Genomic DNA, 17835 nt, shown 5'->3' with positions numbered 1-17835 from the left:
AGAAGAAGGGAGGAGGAAGGAGGGAGAAGGGGAAGGGGAGGGGAAGGGAGGAGAAGGAGAAGATCTAAGAAAAAGAAAGAAAAACTAAACAAATTACAGTTATTTCTCCTTTAAAAATCCCTTTATAGGGGCTGGAGAGATGGCTCAATGGTTAAGAACACCAGTTGTTCTTGCAGAAGACCCGGGTTCGAATCCCAGCACCCACATGGCAGCTAACAACTGTCGGTAACTCCAGTCCCAGGGGATCTGACAGCCTCCTCTGACCTCTGAAGGCATTGCATGACACGGGTGCACTTACCTACATGAAGGCAATACACACATACATATAAAATAAAAATAAAGTATTTTTAAAAATTTTAAATCCTTTTTTAAATGACAGTTTGAACACGTTACCACTTTCCCTAAATCTCACTAACATTATAATAAAACAATTATTTTATTACATTTATTTATTTTATGTGTGTGTGGGGGGGTGCATCTGTGTGGAAGTCAGAGGACAACTTGTGGAAGTTGGTTCTGTCCCAGGGATCAAACTCAGGTCATCAGGCTTTGCGGAAAATGCAAGTTATTCTAAATCAGACAATCAATGAATAAATAAACATGCAAGAAGATTACCAAAAAAGACAATAACAACAGTTTTTGGAAAGTGGCTGGCATGTGCATGATGCAAAAGCTAAATCCTCAGGTGAGAACTCTCCTAATCTATCCATGCTTCCCTCAGACTCCTTCCACCATTCCTTCTCAAAGGCCTCCTCATTTGGGTCATTATCAATATTCAAGGCCCCCAGTTCGCTCTAAAATTGTACCTCTGTGATAATAATAATAATAAATAATAATAATAATAAACCACCATCAGGTGTAGACCTGTCATCACAGCATTTGAGAGGCTGAGGTAGGAGGATTGTGAATTCAAAGCCAGCCTGGGCTACACAGTGAGTTCTAGGACAGCCTGGGCTACAAAGTGAGGAGACCATCTCAAAAATAAATGAGCCAATAAATACATAAACAAAATATCACCCATGGGGGTGCTTACAGAGCATCCCTCTATAATGTCAAGTCTTTACAAATTAGAAAGACTTTAGCATTTGGTGATTCTTAAATTGTTCCTTTTGTTTGTTTGAGGCAGGGCCTCACTCTGTAGCCTATGCTAGCCTGGAACTCAGGGTCCTCCTGCCTCAGCCTCCCTAATGGTAAAATTACAAACTCACCACCGCCACCCCAAACTCAAATCGCTTCTCATTGTTGGGTATTCCTTTCCCAGTGTGTATTTTATTCATGTCTAGAACTTTCCACAACACTAAAACTTCAAGCAGATAATCAGTAACTACCTTGATCTGATGGGTAAATAGACTAACTGATCATCATAAGAGCCAGTCAGTTAGGACCTTGAGGGACCCTGTCTCTCCTGCAGTTTTAGGCTTTTGCCGCCAAAATCATCTGCCAATCACCTTGAATGACAGCAAGCAGAATTTCAGAGACCCGTCTATCCACTTACTTCAGGGTGACCTGCCACGTTTAGCATCTAGCAATCAGATTTCTAAATAGCAATGAACCCCATGCAGAGTCGGCAACAGATGAAAAAAGAAAAAGGAAGAAAAGGGGGGGGATGCCTTTTTATGGCACTTTGTGATCATGACTTTATTGCCAAAAGCCACATTAGCAGAACATGGAGGATTCAATTTATAGACTCTCCTGGCTGGCTATATATTCAGCAACAGCCTGTTTATACACCGATGTTTATAAGACACGGGTGCCTGTGGAAAATGTATTTGAAGGGCATCCCACAATGCCACTCTGCCCACCTAGCATCCACATGTCTTCCTTCATCCTTCATCAATTCAAAAGGGCCAAAAGGAATCCAGCGAATTGGTGTAGCCTGAGCCAGACTCCAGTGAGAATGAGGCCAGGCGAGACCATGCCCAGCGCATGAAAATCTGAAAGTCTGCCAGAGACACTTCCTTCTTATTCGAGACAACAGAAACAGATGGAAAACTGCTAAAATGGCACAAGCATGTGGCACTTATAACGTTTATGTGACTCTTGAAAAAACTCAGTTTTAATTGACTTTCTTGCTTGTCATGTCCCAGTTCTGTCAAAATCTCTTACTTTTTTGGGGGGCAGGGGTTGATGGGAGAGTCAACCACTGAAAGTGAACCTTTAATTTTATCATTCTGAAAAAATACACTCCTTCTCCGGCCTTTGCTAAAGAGCTAAGAAAGGAGGAAGTCACGGGGGGAATTTTAATTTCTCATGTAAAATTCATCTCTTACAATGCCATTTCAAAAATAATTAAACAGGACTGGAGAGATGGCTCAGTGGTTAAGAGCACTGGCTGCTCTTGCAGAGGACCTGGGTTCAGTTCCCAACAACCACCTGTAACTCCAGATCCAGGGTATCTAACACCCTCTTCTGACCTCACCTGGCATTGCATGATATGGGTGCACCTACCTACATTACACTCATACACACAAAATAAAAATAATAAATAAGGGGCTGGAGAGATGGCTCAGCAGTTAAAAGTACTGACTGCTCTTGCACAGGACCCAGGTTCAATTCCCAGCAGCTACGAACTGTCCTTAACTTCAGTTCCAGGGGAATCCGACACCCTCTTCTGACTTCTGAGGCACTGCACGACACAGGTGCACTCACATACATGCAGGTAATACACTCATACACATAAAATAAAAATAATAAATAATTTTTTAATAATAATAAATAAAATTTTTAAATAATAATGACAACAACAATAATAAAACAAGGGCTGCAGAGACGGCCAGCAATTAAGAGCCTGTATTGCTGTTCCAGAAGACCTGACTTGGGTTCCCAACACCCACATCAGGCAGCTGACAACCACGTATAACTCCAGCTCCAGGGGCTCTAATGCCCTCTTCAAGTCTCCTTGGACACCTGTATACACCTGTGCATATACCCACGTAAACCCAGACACAGACACACAGAGATGGTTCAGTGACTAAGAGCACTGGCTGCTCTTCCAGAGGATCCTGGTTGAGTTCTGAGCACCTACATCAGAAGGTTCATAACCACCTGTGACTCCAGTTCCAGGAGATCTGACACCATGTTCTGGTTTCCATGGGTACTGCATGCATGTGCAGGCACTCACACATACACAATAAATAAATTAATTAAATTAATTAATTAGATAAAGCTTTTTAATAATTAAAAACAGAAGGATTAAATTGGCCGTAAATTTCATCAGATGGTCTGCCAGAGCCTCTAGCTCCTTGTGTGATCTAGAAAATTCCACCATCCTCTCTGTTTTATATCTTAGAACAAAAATAAGGATATTAATGTAGTTTTACCTCAAATTCCAAATATAGACACTAGAGGCAGTCTCCTCATTTACCTGCTTTTTTCTATGCATAGGGTATCATTGGGTTTTATTTTGTTTTTATAGTGTTAGTTAGGGGTTGAACCCAGCGCCTTGTGCTTGCCTGAAAACTCTCTACTGGTGATCTTCTCTCTCCCCAGTGGTACAGGAGGTACCTTGAAATGTGTGTCATGAAAATAAACACAAGGATAACAGCTCTCTCATTCTCAGAAGATGTTGATGTCCTGTTTAGCTTTAATTTTCCACTTGGCCCAGCCAAGAGTCATCTGAAAGGAAGCCTCCACTGAGGAATTGCAATCGCTACAAGGTCAAGAAATAAATTTATGATCCAAGATGATTCAGCAAGTGAAGGTGTTTGCTACCAAGCCTGAAAACCTGAGCTTGGTCCCCAGGTGACAGAAGGAGAGAATAACACCCACAAGTTGTCCTCCAACCTCCACACATACCCATACACGAATAAATAAATGCAATAATTTTAAAAATTTTGAGACAGGGTCTCATTATGCAACCCTGGCTAGACTGAAACTTCCTATGTAGACCAGGCTAGCCTCATATTCACAGAGCTCTACCTGCCTCTGCTTCCCCAGTGCTGGGATTACAGCCATGTACCACCCTCAACCCCTCCCCCAAATTAGCCAACCCCTCCCCCAAATTAAGAGTAGTCATTAATAAAAGAAAGAAAAATTATGCCAGCCACCCTAAAACTTCCTTCATGTGCCTGTCCCCATGTGACCCCCCCTCTTACATCCAAAAGGAACCGTTAGTCCTGGCATCGCATAATAATCGTCTCTAGCCACTGTGGTGGAAGACACCTGTAATCCCAGCACTCAGGAGACTGAGGCAGGAGGAGAGTGAGTTAGAGGCCAACCTGGGCTACATGGTGAACTCAAGACCAGCCTGGGCTACATAATAGAACCCTGACTCCAAAAATATCTTATCTTTGGGGTTCTCTAAAGTTTATTTTCTAACAGATCCCTCAAGAAAAGTTCTTGGAAGCACTCTTTTCTGAATTATTGGGAGTCAACACGTTCATTTTCCTGGATAGAAAATCTTTTACTTGAGGTTTTTGTTTTTTTTTTTTTTTTTAACTTGAATATCTTAATCAAATTACTTTGCTTTCGAAGGCTTGTTTGCACCAGCTGCAGCTGCTGCTCCTGCCCAGCGCGGTGGCCCGCGGACACGGATCCTCTGGCGACCCGCTGACCCCAGCGTGCCTGGGCCGCAGTGGGGCAGACTGGTCTGGAAACGCCGCGTAAGGCACTTCCAAGTTCTGGAAGATGACAGGATCGCCCGCGAGCTGCGGTCTCTTTTCTTCTTACAGTCTGAATGGGACGCCAAAGGAGATAAAGCCAAAGTGAAGGACGAGCCACACAGAAGATCTGCAAGATTATCCGCTCCTCCAAAGCCGGAGCCCAAGCCTAAGAAGGCACCTGCAGAGTAGGGAGAGAAGAAGGTGCCCAAAGGGAAAAGGGAAAAGCTGATGCTGGCAAGGACGGGAATAATCCTGCAGAAAACGGAGATGCCGAAACAGACCGACACAGAAAGATGAACGTGCTGGAGAAGCCAAGTGAAGCTGTGCGTTTCTGGTAACTGTGTACTTCCGGTGACTGTACAGTTTGAAATACTATTTTAATAGCTTTATAAAAATGTGTAATTTTGTTTTACTTTTTTTTTTTTTTAAGCTATGTTGTTACCACACAGAACACCTCATTGTTTGGGGAGGGGGAGACATGTGTAACTAACAAACTGTCTCCCAAGCTGGACTGATATGGGGGGAACACCTTTCCCTGCTAGTTTTTAAAGGACTCCTCTTGGTCCCCTGGAGGGTATTTCCTGATGCTGGTACACATGGCCACCTTGGCACATAATGCCTTGTGGCGTGAGAAAATTCAAAATTGGTTTTTATATCCTCCTCTCCCTCCACCTTCAAATCAACATAGACTTAACTCCCTTAAAAAGAGAGACCTGTTGGGACCTGACCCCCTAAATTGGTTTTGCCAGTACATTGGGCAATCTGGACTTCACAGGGACATCATTGGGACAGTTCCTCAGAAGAGCAGTAGTTCCTTTTCTAAAAGATTGTGGATCTGCTGTGTTCATTCCATTTCCTGAAAGTCATTGTGGGCTTGTGAAAAGTTGTTAAACAACACGCGGAATGTGAAATGTCAGCCTGCACTCTAAACTTTCCCCATTCGGAGCATCAAATACCATGACTGTTTATGAAAAGTATCTTTAATAAAGCTGGATACAGTTTGGCATTTTTGGAAATTTTTGGGAAAAGAAATTATTTTCTTCTGATGCAACGTTGAAAAAAAACATGGTAATATTTTAACCCAGTTTCTCATAAGTCACTGGGTCTTCTTGTCATATAAAAAAAGGAATTTTTTTTCTTTTAAGTCTGGTTAATTTATTAGCGTGTGTCTTAATGTTGATCATTCTGAGTTATTCATCCTGGACTGGTGTTCCCAGGTCCTGCTGAGCTCTTTCAACATACAAATATCAAATATGCTTTCACTTTAGGAGTATTTTCTAAAACCATAACTTTCATTTGTTTGTCCTTGCTCTTTAATTTTTTCTTCTACAGGGTCTCTTATTTATTTCTTGTCATTTTTATTACATTTATTGTGTGTGTGTGTGTGTGTGTGTGTGTCTGCCCAAGCACACACATGCATCCACATGCCACAGTGTACATGTGGAGGTCAGACGACAATATTCAGGAGTCAGTTCTCTCCTTCCACTATGTGGGTGCCAGGATTCAAACTCAAGTCACCAGGCTTGGCAGCAAGCACCTTTACCCACTAAGCCAGCTCACTGCTCGACTCTTACATGTTTTCAATACTTCTCACCTGTTGTAGGATATTACCATCCCTTGTTCCATTGGTTTTTATCATTTTTCTCCACTTAACTGTTTTAAGACGATGCTCTGCCATCTTGTTTGTGCTTGTGTAATGTCTACTTTAATTTCCATTTCCTTTTTTGGGTTTATCTATTTTTATTTTATATGTATGAATGTTATGTCTGCATGTACGTACGTGCATCTGTGTTGTGCAATGCCCACAGAGGACAGAAGAGGGCATCGGATCCCTGGAACTGGAGTTACTAGCCAGTTGATTGCCAGCCATCATGTGGGTGCTGGGATTCGAATTCAGGTCTTCTACAAGAGCAGTCAGTGCTTTTAACTGCTGAGCCATCTCTCTAGCCCCTTAGTTTTCATTTCTAAACTCTTTCCTTTTAGTGTTTTTCTCAGGGTCTGTCTGTTTGTTCTCTCATAGCTTGGGTAATTTTCCAAGTGTCTTTTACCTTCTAATGAAGAAGAAGGTCACAGTTTTGTGCTGTGGTCATGTCTTATATGTGTTTTCATCCCATAAAAGGATGTAATTCGATCTTTAATCTCTTCTTAATAATAACTAGGTATGAGGTTTGACCTCAATTGCTTGCTCATTTTTGTGTAAAATGAATTTTCCTGAAAAATTAGAAGAAAGAGGGCCTGGAGGTAGCTTTTCTAATTTCATAGAGCCCTGCTCTGCTATTTTCTTGCAGTGTTCAGAAACATGGCGATTTGCCTTGGGGAATTTCCTGGCTGTGTCGGTCCTCCACCCCCTTACCCCCACCCTCTGCCCCCAGCACAGTCATCTGGGCCTCTCTGCTTCTTCACCATTGGCTCAATTCTGCTCAATTTAATTTCTGTTCCCAGAAGTTGCATCTCAATGTGGGACCCTATCCTGGAAGGCTCCATTTGAGAGACCACATGGGCATCTCCCTGGGCCCTTCAGACCTTCGGGCTGCAGTCTGTGCTCACACATGATAAGGAAGAGTGACTCCCTTCTGACTTCAGGGCTGGTTCTCACCTTGTCCACTGCCTTCTCCTAACATCCGCTTCCTGTTTCAAGGTGCACCTGTTCTTACCGTATGATGCCGTCTGCCATTATGTAACGTAGCCACCAGCCTCACCAGATGCCACACTGTTTGGACTTTCCAGTCACCAATTTTAAGCAAATAAATCTTTCTTTTTTTTCTTTTTGGAGTGAACTGACTCCACAAAGTTGTCATCTGACCTCCACGAGCACACTCTGGTACACACACACATACACACACACACACAATTTCTTTAATATTTTATTCATTACTTTTGTTTTATGTGTATGAGTGTATTGTCTGCATGTGTATAAGTGCACCTTTATCATGCAATGCTGGCAGAGGACAGAAGAGGGCGTTGGATTCTCTGGAACTGGAGTTATGGACAGTTGTTAACTGCCGTGTGGATGTTGGGATTCAAACCCCAGACTTCTGCAAGAATAGCTAGTGCTCTTAATCACTGAGTCATCTCTCCAACCCCACAAATATTTTTAATATGTTATTCATTATTGTTAGTTTATGTATATGAGTGTATTGCCTGCATGCATGTGAGTGCACCCATGTTGTACAATGCCAGCAGGGCTTCGGATTCCCCTGAAACTGGAGTTAAGGACAGTTTGTAGCAGCCATGTGGGTGCTGGGAACCGAACCCAGGTCCTCTGCAAGAGCAGTCAGCGCTCTTAATTGCTGAGCCGTCTCTCCAGCCCCACAAATAATTTTTTAAAGCCAGTTAAAAAAAAGGTTTAAGGGACTGAAGCGATGGCTCCAAGGTTAAGAGCACTGGCTGCTCTGGCAGAGGACCTGGGTTCGGTTCCCAGCACCCACATGATGGCTAACCATCATCCATGACTCCAGTCACAAGGGATCTAATACTGTCTTCTGGCCTCTGTAGGCATTGCACGCATGAGTGCACTTACACACATGCACACAAAACACACATGAAATAAAAATAAATAAGTAATAGGTTTATCAGGCTGGTTGGATCCCAAGAACCCTTGTATAGGTGGAAGGAGAGACTGGACTCCACAAAGTTGTCCTCTGATGTTCATATGTGTTCCACAGCACGCATGTGCCCCCCACACACACATATAATAATGATAAATTTACATTTTGAAAATAGTTTTTAAATAGGTTTATAAGCTGGGCATGGTGGAGCATTCAGGCAACTAAGGCAGGAGAAGATCAAGTTTAAATCCAGCCTGGACTACATAGCAAATGCCAGCCTAGCCTGGATCGTTTAATGAAACCCTGTCTCAAAAATAAACAAGCACAGGAATAAAAATAACCAAGTTAAATGTATTAAAGCCAAGAGCATCTTACCAAAAATATCACAAGGCAAAATGATTCCCTGTCTCCCCCAATGATGATTACAGGAGAATGTGGGTTTCCAGAGTACGTTCCAATACTTACAGGACTGGCGGAAGAGGAAGCTGAAAAGCCCCATGTTAGACAGCACAGGCCTTACAACCCTCTGGGTCTATGTCAAAGCGCCAGGCGTTGGCCACCCTGGGACTCAGTTCCTTTGGGAAGAATTCTGTTATGATATCCCCAAAGGCTTTTTGAGATTCATGAAAATGAACTGAGTATCTAATCTAGTGTAGAAGCAAAAGGGGGAAACAGATTCGTGAACACAAACAAATGCAATCCTTTCACTGCCTTCTGATAGCTTTCATTTGCAGTATTGAAATCGACTTTCTCTACTTGGAATAATAAGATGACTTCATGTAAGACCTCAAATGCTCCAAGACCCTTGATGCGTCAGATCTTCTCAGATCAGAAAGAAAGAGGAAGAACGAGGAATAAACACCGAAGTCCCCTGAGAAGAGGCGGGTGGTTAGGAAACAGCCTGTGGCCTTCAGCAGCTGGGTGATCACCCACTAACGTGCTCTCTTGAAGACTGTGGCAGAGGAGCAAGCTGCCTCCCACGCCGCCTGCGCCCAGCTCAGCAGCAGTAATGGAGGCGGCCCTCCAGGGAAAATTAGAATGAGACTCTGGAAACAGCACCAAGCACCTCATAAAAGAAGAGGAACTGTTAGAGAAAAGCTGGATGTCACCAAAGGAACAGCGACAATAAAGGCGGGGGAGGGGCTGCTCATTGTCTGACTCTCCTAACAGAGGAGAAAAACGTTTCCCATGCTCAGCTTGGAAACACGATGCCAGACATAGAACCAGGGACCAGTGGGGTGATGTGGGACAGGTAATGGAACGCTGGAGCAAGTTTGTAAGTAGCCACAAAGTGGGGACAGTATCAGATGCAGGGATGTCAGAGTGATGCAGCTCACAGAGTTGGACAGGGATGCTACTTAGTCAGTCATGTGCCTACGAGTGGAATAGGTCAGAGAGAGAAGGTGAAGGTCAAAACCAGGGTGGAAGCCTGGCCTGAGAATGCAGGCCTGTATTCCCAGCTACTCAGGAGGCTGTGGCAGGAAGATCAGAAGTTCAAAGCCAGCCTGAGCTACAGAGTGAGTTCAAGGCCAGCCTGGACAACTTAGCGAGATCCTGTCTCAGAGTTTAAAAATTTTATAACATGAAAGTCTGGAATGTAGCTTAGTGGTAAAGCATTGACCTAGAATCCAAAAGTGAGGGACTAGGAATGTTGCTCAGTGGTGGATGTGGCTCAGTGGTAGAGTACTTACCTAGCATGCAAAAGACCTTAGGTTCAATCCTCGGGGTTGCCAAAAGAAAAGAAGGAAGGGAGGGAGGGAGGGAAGGAGGGAGGGAGGGAAGGAGGGAAAAAAGAGAGAAAGAAATGAAATAAAAAAGCTGGAGAGATGTCTCAGCAATTAAGAGCATGTACTGCTCCTGCAGAGGACCTGAGTTCTGTTCCCAGCACCCACATATCAGGTAGCTCAACATCACCTGTAACTCTAGCTCCAGGGGATCTGATGCCCTCTTCTGGCCTCTGTAGGCACCTACACTCATGTACACACACACACACACACACACACACACACACACACAAATTAAAATAAATCTAAGAGACAGGAAAAAAAAAAAAATCCCAGAACTATACTCAGTGGGGATGCGATCTCTGAGTATGTCAGCACTGCCCAGGGATGACAAGGCCACATGCTGGGGCTGAACTGAGGAAGGAAGGTCAGTGGAGCCACAGAGTCAAGATGCTGTGCAGGTGGTCCACAGCAAGGGCATCGGGAAGGTTGCAATACCCATGATGGGAAGGAGATGAAGCAGAGAGTCAAACCTCCATGAACTTTCTAGGGTGACAGGATCTCTGCCTTCTGCTGGGAGGAAGGGGACACTGTGGGGCGGGGATCTCAACTTAGGGTTCAAAGACGGCTTTTCATAGAGTCTTCTTGTTTTTAGGCTCACCTCCAACTTCAGTCTAGCTATTCCTGAGCCTTAGGGGGGAGGGGGCTACATAAATCTGGATGCTTCTTGCTTCCCTCCCCAGCTTAAAAGAGAGTTTTCTTCTGCCCGCTGTATCAGTTATTACACATCTGCGTGCTTCCAAGCTTCCAAAATGTTGTTGGTATTTTCTTCTCTTGTTCTTTTTGTAATTGTCTTTGTAAAAATGTTATTTATTATTTTATGTATATGTGTGTGTGCCTGTGTGAGTTTATATGTGCCATGTGCATGCAGTAGCCCACCGAGACCAAAAGAGGGTGTCAGATCCCCTGGAAATGGAGTTACAGGTGGTTGTGAGCTGCCATGTGGGTGCTGGGAACCGAGAACTCAGGTCCTCTGCAAGAGTAGCCAGTGTTCTTAACTGCTGAGCCATTGCCACAGCCCTATGAGTTCTTTTTAAAAGCACTTTTATTGTTTTGGTAGAGTCGAAAGAGGGATACATACGCCAAGTCAGCGTGATTTAATCCCAGCAGGCAGATTTCTGTGAGAACAGGCCAGTCTGCTCTACATAACCCAAGCTAACTGGGGCTACATAGAAACCCTCTCAAACCCCTCCCCCCAAAATAAAAATAATCTCTGTTCATTTCTGCACACAAAGATGCCTGCTCTCCGTGGTATGTGCCAAAGCTACCCCAGCCTCCTGCCTCAGGGTGGGCTACTAGTGCTGACTGAAGCGTGTCCTGTCAAGCAGGCAGTTTTCTTTGCACCAACCACATCCCCTAGCCATGTCCCCAGGGACTGGGTCTCTCCACGAGGTTACCACCTCACTGGGAAGAAACTCACTGACTGTTCTATGAGCATCCCACCCATAAGCAAGATAGAATCCTCTTCCATTTAAATCACAACTTGTAAAACATTCCTTCACTGTGGTGTGCACATATGGAAACCAAATGAATGATTTAAGAAAACAGCTTCATAAGAAAATGTAATTCCTCTGTGATTAAGTACAACACCATCTAGTTAATCCTTCCTAAAGCTTTGACTGAAAAAAAAAAGTAGTTTCAGATGCTCAAGTATCCCCGACAGAAAGCACAAGAGGAATAAGAGTCATGGAAGAGGGCTGGAGAGATGGCTCAGCAGTTAAGAACACTGGTTGTTCTTGCAGGAGACCCGGGTTCGAATCCCAGGACCCACATGGCAGCTAACAACTGTCCATAACTCCAGTCCCAGGGGCTCTGACGGCCACTTCTGTCCTCTGAGGGCTCTGAGGGCATTGCATGACACAGGTGCACTTACCTACATGCAGGCAATACACTCATATGCATAAAATAAAAATAATAAACAAAATATTTTTTTTTTAAAAAGAGTCATGGAAGAAAGACTTGCAAGGTTCAAGGAAGCTTCCCTATCAACCAATTCTAATCAGGTCTGGTTTTTATTGCTGGGAGTTATGGGCAGTTGTTAGCTGCCATGTGGGTGCTGGGAACCAAACCCAGGTCTTCCACAAGAGCAACCAGTACTCTTAACCACTAAGCCATCTTTCCAGCCGCACTAGGCTCTTTCTTGTCACAAGCTGCTTCTCAGGGTCCTGTTTCCAGGTATCACACTTAGGATGAGAGAAAAAAAGAGCCCACGTGGAGAGATGGAAAGGTGGCCTTCCAACCTGACACCAGAGCAGGGTCTAGCTGTAGCTGCCAACAGCATCAAGGGATGCTCTCATCCCAGAGGCTGGAGCCGGTAAGCTAACAGAACATGAGGGAAGGACTAAAAGAACAAGGACCTTTGGGAATAGCACAGAACAACAATAGATTCAAACTTCAGTGCATCAATCCAGCTGACAAGGTTGGCCGTTTTTTCTCTGAGACTTCCAACACCTACTAGAGCTCTCCATCCCTCCACATGTCAGAAATAATCCCCTTCAGTCCAGAGGCTCAGCTACCTCTTCCCTGAGACCATGTCTTCAGTTGAAGACTTCTAGAGTCATGGTGAAAAACTGTCCTTTACACATCATTGGTCCTCATGTTTGTGCTGAGGCTGCCCACAGCTGTACTTGACCACAGCTCAATGGCTTTTCTCAGCAGAAAACTCACGTTTTAGAACCCTATCTTACCACATCCATCCTTTTCTCTATTATAGTTTGGATATGGTCTAATTGTGTCACCACAACCCCAAGATTGATGATGTATTAGGGGCTTGATTCCTAGTGTGGAGCTATTGGGATCTGGCGGGATCTGTAGGGGGGCTGGTGAGTTCATTGGCAAGTTTTCCTGTAAGGGACTGTTAAAAAAAAAAAAAAAAAAAAAAAAAAAAAAGAACAAGGCTGGGTGGGGCTGGCTATAAAAGCACTTACTGCTTCCCGGCATGGTGGTGCGAGCCTTTAATCCCAGCACTCCGGAGGCAGAGGCAGGCGGATCTCTGTGAGTTCAAGGCCAGCCTGGTCTACATAGTGAGTTCCAGGACATCTGGGGCAACAGGAGACCCTGTCTCAAAAAGACCAAAAAAAAAAACGTTGCAAAAAAAAGCACTTAACTTTCTGACCAAAACCAACTTGGGGGAGGAAAGGGTTTATTTCATCTTACACTTTCCAGTCACAGTCCATCTTTGAGGGAAGCAGATAGGTGTTCAAGGCAGGACCTAAAAGAAAACACAGAGGAATGTTGTTTACTGGCTTCCTCAGCTAGATTTATTATGCAGCCCAAATCCACTTGCCTAGAGATGACAGGGGGCTGCCTCACTGACTGCTCTTCCCTTCCTCCCGGTCTTCTTTCCTGTGGCCTTGGTTCCTCAAGGCTCATTATATGTGCAACAGTTCATAGCTCAGCTTCGTTCCCAGATGGAACCTCCTCGGCCTTTATGTCCCAAGTCATCCAGCACTCCTTGAGGCCCCAGTTTAAATTCCTTGGGCTGGGCGTGGTAGTGCACACCTTTAATCCCAGTACCTGGGAGGCAGAGACAGGAGGATCTCTGTGAGTTCAAGGCCAGTCTGGTCTACATAGTGAGTTCCAGGCCAGCTGGGGCTACAGGGAGACCCTGTCTCAAAAAAAAAAAAAAAAAAAAAAAAAAAAAAGCGCCTCCCTTGGGGGGAAGAGTTGTTTTGTTTTGTTTTTGAAACAGAATTTCCCCATAGCCCCTAGGCTGGCCTAGAACTCACTATGTAGACCTGGCTAGCCTTGAACTCACAGAGAACTGCCTGCTTCTGCCTCCTGAGTGCCAGAATTAAAGGTATGTACCAACCACACCAGCCTTATGAGACTTTTGTTCCCATCATTCCACTGAAACTACCACACCAAATCTTTGCTGAACTCCTAGATTAGCAATTCCCAGTGCAGTAGACTTCCTGGTTCACCCTGTTTTAAATAGTTTTTCTTACAGAATATTGTTATAATTGTGCTATTTTATTATTAGCGATCACTGTTGATCTCTTACTATACAGATAGGTATATCTCCATAGGAAAAAGCAGATTCATTTCTCTCCAGCTTTAAACATTCTCAAGATGTCATAGAACATATAACATCACCAATAATGGGGAAACTTTTAGACTCATCAATGTATCCTTTTATTTTTTTTAATATCTTATTCATTATTTTTATTTTATGTGTATGGGTGTATTGCCTGCATGTATGTGAATGCACCCGTGTCGTGCAATGCCGCGGAGGTCAGAAGAGGGCTTCGGATTCCCCTGGAACTGGACTTAAGGACAGTTCATAACCGCCATGTGGGTGTTGGGAATTGAACCTGGGTCCTCTGCAAGAGCAGTTGGTGCTCTTAATTGCTGAACCATCTCTCCAGCCCCTGCATCCTTCTCTTCAAAAATATTTATTCTTTTAATTGTGTGTCTGTATGAGGGTGTGGTGCAGGTACCTGTGGAGTCCAGAAGAGGGCGTCAGATCCTCTGGAGCTGAAGTTAACGGCAGTTGTGAGATGCCAATGTGTGTGCTGGGAACTGAACTTGGGTCCTCTGCAAGAGCAGCAAACACTCTTCATGCTGAGCCATCTCTCCAGTCCCTCATGCACTCCTTAATACACCAATTTTACCTGAGTTTGTGGACCCACGTTCTCCTGCCTTTCTTTCTATGTCCTCAGAATACGTATAAACCAGCTACCTTCTCCTGAACTTGAGACATTAAAATTCAGAATTACAGAATAAATATTGCTGTAGTTAAAAGCACTGGCTGCTCTTCCAAAAGACTTGGGTTCAGTTCCCAGCACCCACATGGCAGCTCACAACCATCTGTAACTCCAGTTCCAGGGTATTCGACACTTTCTTCTGGCTTCTGAGGGCATTACACACATGTGGTGCATTTACATACTTGCAGGTAAAACATTCATATACATAAAAAATAAAAAATATATCACTGCCAGGCACACCCATCCCAGATAGTCTTATGATTTGAATATAAAATGTTCCCCTCTGGCTCCCTAGCTGCTGGAGATATTTTAGGAAGTTCTGAAAATTTTAGGCGGTGAGACCTAGCTGGAGGAAGTACATCGCTGGACATGGATCCTTTGGGGAATCTTGACCCTGACCACTTCCTGTCTCTCCCTCTATACTGCCTTTCTACCATGAGATGAAAAAGTTCTTATACCATAATGTCCCACCCAAGTGTGTGGGGCCAAGCAGCCATGGATTGAGCCCTCTGAAATCATGAGCTAAAATAAATCTCTCCTCCTTTAAGTTGTTTTCCCTGGTACTTTGGTCCTAGCAATAATAAAGCTGGTACAGATGGTACCATCATCCCCACCTACTGCAGGAGCAAAATTAAATGGATAACTATTCATTATAACGCAAACACCTTCAGGAGAAGCCAAAGTTAAAGTGACAATCTAGAACACTAATCCGATCCTTAGTTTTAATTAATTTTCTTAACATGATCATCATCACTCGGAATCTTGCACAAATGAGTGCTAATTCATCCCACTGAAGTAAAAGAGAAAAGGGCTATTTTCCTCCTTAAGTGCTTTCCTAATTGTTTAAAAAAATTAACACTCCTAAAATATTTCATGTTTAAACCTTCTCTTTTGAGACTCAAGTTGAGTTTCCCAGTGGAATGAGAACACAGCTCCTGAGAATTAGAGCAAAATGACTTGTTAAATGAACTAAGACAGACTGAAATACAAACATTTCTATGAAATGTTCCTTTTTTTTTTGGTCTTTTTGAGACAGGGTCTCCCTGTAGCCCCAGCTGTCCTGGAACTCACTATGTAGACCAGGCTGGCCTTGAACTCACAGAGATCCTCCTGCCTCTGCCTCCCGAGTGCTGGGATTAAAGGCGTGTGTCACTGCATCCGGCAAAATGTTCATATTTTATCAGCCAAACTGAGCTATAGCAAATCGTCCCACCTCTCAAAAATGTGGAGAAAATTGTGAGCTGCCTGTTTTCTATCCATATGACCTTCTGCTGCTTTTGATCTAAAATGACCTGGCAGGCTCAGCATCACCCCAGGCTCTGGTGTCAGCAAAGGGACTCATGGCATCCATCACTGGCATGGCACTAGTGCCCAGTTGCCACTCACAGGGTACTGTACCCGGCCTTTACGTAGCCAAAACTACTGGAGCTCAAGACTGTGAAATACCTATTTCAGGAGTTTGAAAAAAAAAATGGAACATCATCTCAGATAAATAAATTGCCACACAATTGATAGGGAATTGTAGACGCTATACACGTGCCTCACAATTGTAGGCATTCTACATGTGCCTCAGTAGCAATGTCCAATGAAGATCTCTGAGGCCTGTAGTTGTGGAACTACAAATTAAGTGGTACCATGCATGAACCACAAATACCGAATCTTTCTGGAATCCTTCCGGTGAGCCTGAATGTTATTACTAGTATTGGCTTTTTAAGACAGGGCTTCACATTGTAGCCCAGGCTGTCCTGAAACCATGTAGTCCAAGCTGGCCTTGAACTCATGGCTCTCCTCCCTCGGTTTCTCCAGTGTTGGGATTACAGATGCGGGGCACCGTATCCAGTGAGCACAAATATAAAAAAGCAATGTAGCAAACTCTAGTCATGAAGAGTGTTTTAATTCATCATTGGGGGACCTGAATTGTTTAAGTAACTGAGCTATAAGCCAGAAAAGTACCATGATGTGCAAGGAAAAGGTACAGTCAAGGGCCAGCCAAATGGCTCAGTAGGTTTGAATGAGAAATATCTCCAGAGGCTTAATGTGTTTGAACACTTCGTCCCTAGTCAGTGTTGCTTTGTGGGGAGGTTATGGGATCTTTAGGAGGTACAGCCTTGCTGGGAAGGCTTCTCTAAGGGAAGGCCAAATCCAGGGTTTACAGCCTTGCCCCGTTTCCTGCCCTTGTTCTCCATTTCCTGTGTACAGTTGACATGTGATCTCTCAGCTTTCTGTTCTTGGCCACTAGCCCTTCCCCACCATCATGGACATCTGGTCATCTGGAACCGTAAGCCAAAATAAACTCTTCCTTACGTTGCTTTTGGCCAACAGAAAAGACACTAAAACCATGCATAAGAGCACTTGCCACCAAGCCTGACCACCTGAGTTCAATCCTTGTAACCCACGTGATAGGAGAAAATCAACATCTTCAAATTGTCCTCTGACCTCCGCATGCACTCTGTAGCACAGATGTGTGCACCCACACGCAGACACAATAAGTAAAAAATGAAAGAAAGAAAGAAAGAAAGAGAGAGAGAGAGAAAGAGAAAGAAAGAAAGAAAGAAAGAAAGAAAGAAAGAAAGAAAGAAAGAAAGAAAGAAAGAAAGAAAGCATTGCAGCCACCCAACTCCATCCTATTGCTGACATCCGTAGGCGCAGCAGCTGTGACACTAACCAGGACGGCGGCAGCAACAGCAGAGGCAGAGCAACAGCAGTGACAATTTTCCAGAGTACAATTCCAAATGTGCCAGCTACATGGCAAAGCTGGAATGCCTCAGGGACAGTCCATGTAACCAACCACACAGCCACAGGAGAAAAGCAAATGTCCACATCTCTTTGCAGCAACTAGAAAAAGACAATCAAGATTTAAAAAAAAAAAATGTGGGGAGTGGGGAGGAAGGACTTTCTACTTCTACGGCTGCAATCTATGTTAGAAATAGACACCTTTCTAAAGAATGCTCTCTAGCAAAAGAAGTTGATAAAAAAGAGAAGGAATATGCACAGGAAAAAGATCTCAAGGAGTCTATATAAAAAGTTGTTAAATTGGCCAGGTGTGGTGGCGCACGCCTTTGATCCCAGCACTCGGGAAGCAGAGGCAGGCGGATCTCTGTGAGTTCAAGACCAGCCTGGTCTACATAGTGAGTTCCAGGACAGCTGGGGCTACAGGGAGACCCTGTCTCAAAAAGACCAAAAAAAAAGTTGTTAA

At 44.0% G+C, this 17835-nt stretch overlaps 1 pseudogene; it reads left to right on the top strand.

Annotated features, from left to right (window-relative positions):
- Positions 1-7327, top strand: part of LOC103739171 — a 9688-nt pseudogene extending 2361 nt beyond the window's left edge.
- Positions 7328-17835: the final 10508 nt, after the last annotated feature.

The sequence above is a fragment of the Nannospalax galili genome, unplaced genomic scaffold (genome assembly GCF_000622305.1).
Source record: "Nannospalax galili isolate Female #2095 unplaced genomic scaffold, S.galili_v1.0 scaffold159, whole genome shotgun sequence".
In the NCBI taxonomy this organism is placed as follows: domain Eukaryota; kingdom Metazoa; phylum Chordata; class Mammalia; order Rodentia; family Spalacidae; genus Nannospalax; species Nannospalax galili.
This window is presented reverse-complemented; position numbering and strand designations above follow the sequence as displayed.